The sequence below is a fragment of the Arachis stenosperma genome, chromosome 2 (assembly GCF_014773155.1).
Source record: "Arachis stenosperma cultivar V10309 chromosome 2, arast.V10309.gnm1.PFL2, whole genome shotgun sequence".
In the NCBI taxonomy this organism is placed as follows: Eukaryota; Viridiplantae; Streptophyta; class Magnoliopsida; order Fabales; family Fabaceae; genus Arachis; species Arachis stenosperma.
The window spans coordinates 109,534,663-109,542,144 of record NC_080378.1 but is presented as its reverse complement, the minus strand read 5'-3'; the positions used below and the strand labels follow the sequence as shown (position 1 = coordinate 109,542,144).

The 7,482-nt window shown below is 40.7% G+C and overlaps 1 non-coding gene across 1 annotated transcript; it reads left to right on the top strand.

Moving 5' to 3' along the window:
- The first annotated feature begins 4,673 nt into the window (after positions 1-4,673).
- LOC130964186 (small nucleolar RNA R71) lies at positions 4,674-4,781 on the top strand. Its single transcript, XR_009080290.1, has one exon. It is a non-coding gene; the product is annotated as a small nucleolar RNA R71 (small nucleolar RNA).
- The last annotated feature ends 2,701 nt before the right edge of the window (positions 4,782-7,482 follow it).

The window sequence follows — 7,482 nt, the reverse complement described above, 5'->3', positions numbered from 1 at the left end:
AAAACATACTAAAAACAATGCCAAAAAGCGTACAAATTATCCGCTCATCACAACACCAAACTTAAATTGTTGCTTGTCCTCAAGCAACTAAAAATCAAATAAGATAAAAAGAAGAGAATATGCAATGAACTCCAAAAACATCTATGAAGATCAGTATTAATTAGATGAGCGGGGCTTTTAGCTTTTTGCTTCTGAATAGTTTTGGCATCTCACTTTATCCTTTGAAATTCAGAATGATTGGCTTCTTTAGGAACTCAGAATCCAGATAGTGTCATTGATTCTCCTAGTTAAGTATGATGATTCTTGAACACAGCTACTTTATGAGTCTTGGCCGTGGCCCAAAGCACTCTGTCTTCCAGTATTACCACCGGATACATACATGCCACAGACACATAATTAGGTGAACCTTTTCAGATTGTGACTCAGCTTTGCTAGAGTCCCCAATTAGAGGTGTCCAGGGTTCTTAAGCACACTCTTTTTGCCTTGGATCACAACTTTATTTCTTTCTTTTTCTTTCTTTTTCTTTTTCTCCTTTTTTTTCGTTTTTTTTTTTCGCCTCTTCTTTTTCTTCTTTTTTTTGTATTCACTGCTTTTTCTTGCTTCAAGAATCATTTTTATGATTTTTCAGATCCTCAGTAACATGTCTCCTTTTTCATCATTCTTTCAAGAGCCAACATTCATGAACCACAAATTCAAAAGACATATGCACTGTTTAAGCATACATTCAGAAAACAAAAGTGTTGCCACCACATCAAGATAATTAATCTGTTATAAAATTCAAAATTCATGCAATTCTTCTCTTTTTCAATTAAGAACATTTTTTTATTTAAGAAAGGTGATGGATTCATAGGACATTCATAACTTTAAGGCATAGACACTAAGACACTAATGATCATAAGACACAAACATGGACAAACATAAAGCACAATTTTCGAAAAACAAGAAAATAAAGAACAAGGAGATTAAAGAACGGGTCCACCTTAGTGATGGCGGCTTGTTCTTCCTCTTGAAGGTCTTATGGAGTGCTTGAGCTCCTCAATGTCTCTTTCTTGTCTTTGTTGCTCCTCTCTCATGATTCTTTGATCTTCTCTAATTTCATGGAGGAGGATGGAATGTTCTTGGTGCTCCACCTTTAGTTGTCCCATGTTGGAACTCAATTCTCCTAGGGAGGTGTTCAGTTGCTCCCAATAGTCTTGTGGGGAAAAGTGCATCCCTTGAGGCATCTCAGGGATCTCATGATGAGAGGGGTCTCTTGTTTGCTCCATCCTTTTCTTAGTGATGGGCTTGTCCTCATCAATGAGGATGTCTCCCTCTATGTCAACTCCAACTGAATAACAGAGGTGACAAATGAGGTGAGGAAAGGCTAACCTTGCCAAGGTGGAGGACTTGTCCGCCACCTTATAGAGTTCTTGGGCTATAACCTCATGAACTTCTACTTTTTCTCCAATCATGATGCTATGGATCATGATGGCTCGGTCTAGAGTAACTTCGGACCGGTTGCTAGTGGGAATGATTGAGCGTTGGATAAACTCCAACCATCCTCTAGCCACGGGCTTGAGGTCATGCCTTCTCAATTGAACCGGCTTCCCTCTTGAATCTCTCTTCCATTGGACGCCCTCTTCACAAATGTCAGTGAGGACTTGGTCCAACCTTTGATCAAAGTTGACCCTTCTTGTGTAAGGATGTTCATCTCCTTGCATCATGGGCAAGTTGAATGCCAACCTTACATTTTTCGGACTAAAATCCAAGTATTTCCCCCGAACCATAGTAAGCCAATTCTTTGGGTTCGGGTTCACACTTTGGTCATGGCTCTTGGTGATCCATGCATTGGCATAGAACTCTTGAACCATTAAGATTCCGACTTGTTGAATGGGGTTGGTGAGAACTTCCCAACCTCTTCTTCGGATCTCATGTCGGATCTCCGGATATTCACTCTTTTTGAGTGAAAAAGGGACCTCGGGGATCACCTTCTTCAAGGCCACAACTTCATAGAAGTGGTCTTGATGCACCCTTGAGATGAATCTCTCCATCTCCCATGACTCGGAGGTGGAAGCTTTTGCCTTCCCTTTCCTCTTTCTAGAGGTTTCTCCGGCCTTGGATGCCATAAATGGTTATGGAAAAACAAAAAGCAATGCTTTTACCACACCAAACTTAAAAGGTTTGCTCGTCCTCGAGCAAAAGAAGAAAGAAGAGAGTAGAAGAAGAAGAAATGAGGAAGAAGGGAATGGATTTGTGTTCGGCCAAAGAGGGGGAGAAGTGGTGTTTAGGTTGTGTGAAAATGAAGGGGTGAAGAAGGGTTTATATAGGAGAGGGGGGGCTCATGGTTCGGTCATGTATGGGTGGGTTTGGGAGGGAAAGTGGTTTGAATTTAAAGGGTGAGGTAGGTGGGGTTTTATGAAGGATGGATGTGAGTGGTGAAGAGAAAGATGGGATTTGATAGGTGAAGGGTTTTTTTGGGGAAGAGGTATTGAGGTGATTGGTGAATGGGTGAAGAAGAAAGAGAGTGGTGGGGTTGGTGGGGATTCTGTGGGGTCCACAGATCCTGAGGTGTCAAGGAAAATTCATCCCTGCACCAAATGGCATGCAAAAACACGTTTTTGAGCCAATTCTGGCGTTAAACGCCGGGCTGGTGCCCATTTCTGGCGTTTAACGTCAGGTTCTTGCCCTTTTCTGGCGTTTAACGCCAGTCTGGTGCCCCTTTCTGGCGTTAAATGCCCAGAATGGTGCCAGACTGGGCGTTAAACGCCCACCTGCTAGCCTTACTGGTGTTTAAACGCCAGTAGGTTCTTCCTCCAGGGTGTGCTGTTTTTCTTACTGTTTTTCATTCTGTTTTGCTTTTTCAATTGATTTTGTGACTTCTTATGATCATCAACCTACAAAAAACATAAATTAACAAAGGGAAATAGATAAAATATAACATTGGGTTGCCTCCCAACAAGCGCTTCTTTAATGTCAGTAGCTTGACAGAGGGCTCTCATGGAGCCTCACAGATACTCAGAGCAATGTTGGAACCTCCCAACACCAAACTTAGAGTTTGAATGTGGGGGTTCAACACCAAACTTAGAGTTTGGTTGTGGCCTCCCAACACCAAACTTAGGGTTTGACTGTGGGGGCTCTGTTTGACTCTGTTTTGAGAGAAGCTCTTCATGCTTCCTCTCCATGGTGACAGAGGGATATCCTTGAGCCTTAAACACAAAGGATTCTTCATTCACTTGAATGATCAGTTCACCTCCATCAACATCAATCACAGCCTTTGCTGTGGCTAGGAAGGGTCTGCCAAGGATGATGGATTCATCCATGCACTTCCCAGTCTCTAGGACTATGAAATCAGTAGGGATGTAATGGTCTTCAACTTTTACCAGAACATCCTCTACAAGTCCATAAGCTTGTTTTCTTGAGTTGTCTGCCATCTCTAGTGAGATTCTTGTAGCTTGTACCTCAAAGATCCCTAGCTTCTCCATTACAGAGAGAGGCATGAGGTTTACACTTGATCCTAAGTCACACAGGGCCTTCTTGAAGGTCATGGTGCCTATGATACAGGGTATTGAAAACTTCCCAGGATCTTGTTTCTTTTGAGGTAATTCCTGCCTAGACAAGTCATCCAGTTCTTTGGTGAGCAAAGGAGGTTCATCTTCCCAAGCCTCATTACCAAATAACTTGTCATTTAGCTTCATGATTGCTCCAAGGTATTTAGCAACTTACTCTTCAGTGACATACTCATCCTCTTCAGAGGAAGAATACTCATCAGAGCTCATGAAAGGCAGAAGTAAGTCCAATGGAATCTCTATGGTTTCATTTTGAGCCTCAGATTCCCATGGTTCCTCATTGGGGAACTTAGTGGAGGTCAGTGCACGCCCATTGAGGTCTTCCTCAGTGGCGTTCACTTCCTCTCCTTCCTCTCCAGATTCGGCCATGTTGATGGCCTTGCACTCTCCCTTTGGATTTTCTTCTGTATTGCTTGGAAGAGTACTAGGAGGGAGTTCAGTAATTTTCTTGCTCAGCTGTCCCACTTGTGCCTCCAAATTCCTAATGGAGGACCTTGTTTCAGTCATGAAACTTTGAGTGGTTTTGATTAGATCAGAGACCATGGTTGCTAAGTCAGAGGGGTTCTGCTTAGAATTCTCTGTCTGTTGCTGAGAAGATGATGGAAAAGGCTTGCCATTGCTAAACCTGTTTCTTCCACCATTATTGTTGTTGAAACCTTGTTGAGATCTCTCTTGATTCTTCCATGAGAAATTTGGATGATTTCTCCATGAAGAATTATAGGTGTTTCCATAGGGTTCTCCTAGGTAATTCACCTCTTCCATTGAAGGGTTCTCAGGATCATAAGCTTCTTCTTCAGATGAAGCATCCTTAGTACTGCTTGGTGCATTTTGCACTCCAGACAGACTTTGAGAAATCAAATTGACTTGTTGAGTCAATATCTTGTTCTGAGCCAGAATGGCATTCAAAGTATCAATCTCAAGAACTCCTTTCTTCTGATTTGTCCCATTGTTCACAGGATTCCTTTCAGAAGTGTACATGAATTGGTTATTTGCAACCATTTCAATTAGTTCTTGAGCTTCTGTAGGCGTCTTCTTCAGATGAAGAGATCCTCCAGCAGAGCTATCCAAGGACATCTTGGATAGTTCAGAGAGACCATCATAGAAAATACCTATGATGCTCCATTCAGAAAGCATGTCAGAAGGACATTTTCTGATCAATTGCTTGTATCTTTCCCAAGCTTCATAGAGGGATTCACCATCCTTTTGTCTGAAGGTTTGGACTTCCACTCTAAGCTTACTCAATTTTTGAGGTGGAAAGAACTTTGCCAAGAAGGCATTGACTAGCTTTTCCCATGAGTCCAGGCTTTCTTTAGGTTGTGAGTCCAACCATGTCCTAGCTCTGTCTCTTACAGCAAAAGGGAATAGCATAAGTCTGTAGACCTCAGGGTCAACCCCATTAGTCTTGACAGTGTCACAGATTTGCAAGAATTCAGCTAAAAACTGATGAGGATCTTCCAATGGAAGTCCATGGAACTTGCAATTCTGTTGCATTAGAGAAACTAATTGAGGCTTAAGCTCAAAGTTGTTTGCTCCAATGGCAGGGATAGAGATGCTTCTCCCATAGAAGTCGGGAGTAGGTGCAGTAAAGTCACCCAGCACCTTCCTTGCATTGTTGGCATTGTTGTTGTTTTTGGCTGCCATGGCTTCTTCTTCCTTGAAGATTTCTGTTAGGTCCTCTACAGAGAGTTGTGCCTTAGCTTCTCTTAGCTTTCGCTTCAAGGTCCTTTCAGGTTTAGGGTCAGCTTCAACAAGAATGCCTTTGTCTTTGTTCCTGCTCATATGAAAGAGAAGAGAACAAGAAAATATAGAATCCTCTGTGTCACAGTATAGAGATTCCTTGAGGTGTCAGAGGAACAGAAAAATAGAAGAAAGAGGTAGAAGAATTTGAACTTAATCAGATAGAGTTCGAATTGTGCATTGAAGAGGAGTGATACTCCATAAATAGAAGGATGTGAGAAGAGGGGAATAAATTTCGAAAATTAAGTTAAAAAGATTTTAAAAACATTTTGAAAAACTTTAATTGATTTTCGAAAACCAAGAGTGGGAAAGAAATCAAGTAATTTTTGAAAAAGATTTTGAAATTAGAAGTTAAAAAGATATGATTGACAACTATTTTGAAAAAGATGTGATTAAAAAGATATGATTGAAAAGTTATGGTTTTAAAGAGATATGATTGAAAAGATATGATTTGAAAACAAATTTAAAAAGATTTGATTTTAAAAATTAATGATTTACCTAACAAGAAAAGATTATGATTCAAACATTAAACCTCTCTCAACAGAAAAGGCAACATACTTGAAATGTTCAATCAAATCATTAATTGTTAGCAAGTATCTTTGAAAAAGGAAAGAAATTGATTTTGAAAACATTTGATTGAAAAGATTTGATTTGAAAAAGATTTGATTTTGAAAAACTTTGAAAACTTAAAAAAAAATTGATTTTGAAAACAAAATCCTCCCTCTTGTGCCATCCTGGCGTTAAACGCCCAGAATGGTGCACATTCTGGCGTTTAACGCCCAATGCACTACCTTTTTGGGCGTTAAACGCCCAACCAGGCACCCTGGCTGGCATTTAAACGCTAGTCTGTCCTTCTTCACTGGGCGTTTTGAACGCCCAGCTTTTTCTGTGTAATTCCTCTGCTGCATGTTTTGAATCTTCAGTTCCCTGTACTATTGACTTGAAAATAGAACCAAGATCAAATAAACAATGCATGCAAGACACCAAACTTAAAATTAGACACTGGACTCAAACAAGAAACATAAAATATTTTTTTGGTTTTTATGATTTTGTAAAAATTTTTTTTTGGATTTTTTTTTTCGAAAATTAAGTGAAAAAGAAAATAAAGGTATCAAAATTCTTAATGAGAATTCCAGGAATCATGCAATGTTAGTCTAAAACTTCGGTCCAGGAATTAGACATGGCTTCACAGCCAGCCAAGCTTTCAAAGAAAGCTTCGGTCCAAAACACTAGACATGGCCAATGGCCAGCCAAGCCTTAGCAGATCATTGCTCCAATAGCAAGATTGATAGAAATCATCAAGCTCTTGTGATGATAAGTTGAAAACTCGGTCCAATAAGATTAGACATGGCTTATCAGCCAGCCAGATTTCAATAGATCATCATGAAACTCTAGAATTCATCCTTAAAGCACTCTGAAAAAAAAAATACCTAATCTAAGCAACAAGATGAACCGTCAGTTGTCCATACACAAAACAATCCCCGGCAACGGCGCCAAAAACTTGGTGTGCGAAATTGTGATCACTACTTTTCACAACTCAAATAATCCCTAGTAATGGCCCCAAAAACTTGGTGCTCAATACCATGGCATAAACACAAATTTGCACAACTAACCAGCAAGTGCACTGGGTCGTCCAAGTAATAAACCTTACGCGAGTAAGGGTCGATCCCACGGAGATTGTTAGTATGAAGCAAGCTATGGTCACCTTGTAAATCTCAGTCAGGCAGACTCAAATGGGTATGGGTGATATATGAATAAAACACAAAGATAAAGATAGAGATACTTATGTATTTCATTGGTGAGAGCTTCATATAAGCGTATGAAGATGCTTGTCCCTTCCGTCTCTCTGCTTTCCTATTGTCTTCATCCAATCCTTCTTACTCCTTTCCATGGCAAGCTTATGCAAGGGTTTCACCGTTGTCAGTGGCTACCTCCCATCCTCTCAGTGGAAATGTTCAACGCACCCTGTCACGGCACGGCTATCCATTTGTCGGTTCTCGATCAGGCCGGAATAGAATCCAGTGATTCTTTTGCGTCTGTCACTAACGCCCCGCCTTCAGGAGTTTGAAGCACGTCACAGTCATTCAATCATTGAATCCTACTCAGAATACCACAGACAAGGTTAGACCTTCCGGATTCTCTTGAATGCCGCCATCAGTTCTTGCCTATACCACGAAGACTCTGATCTCACGGAATGGCT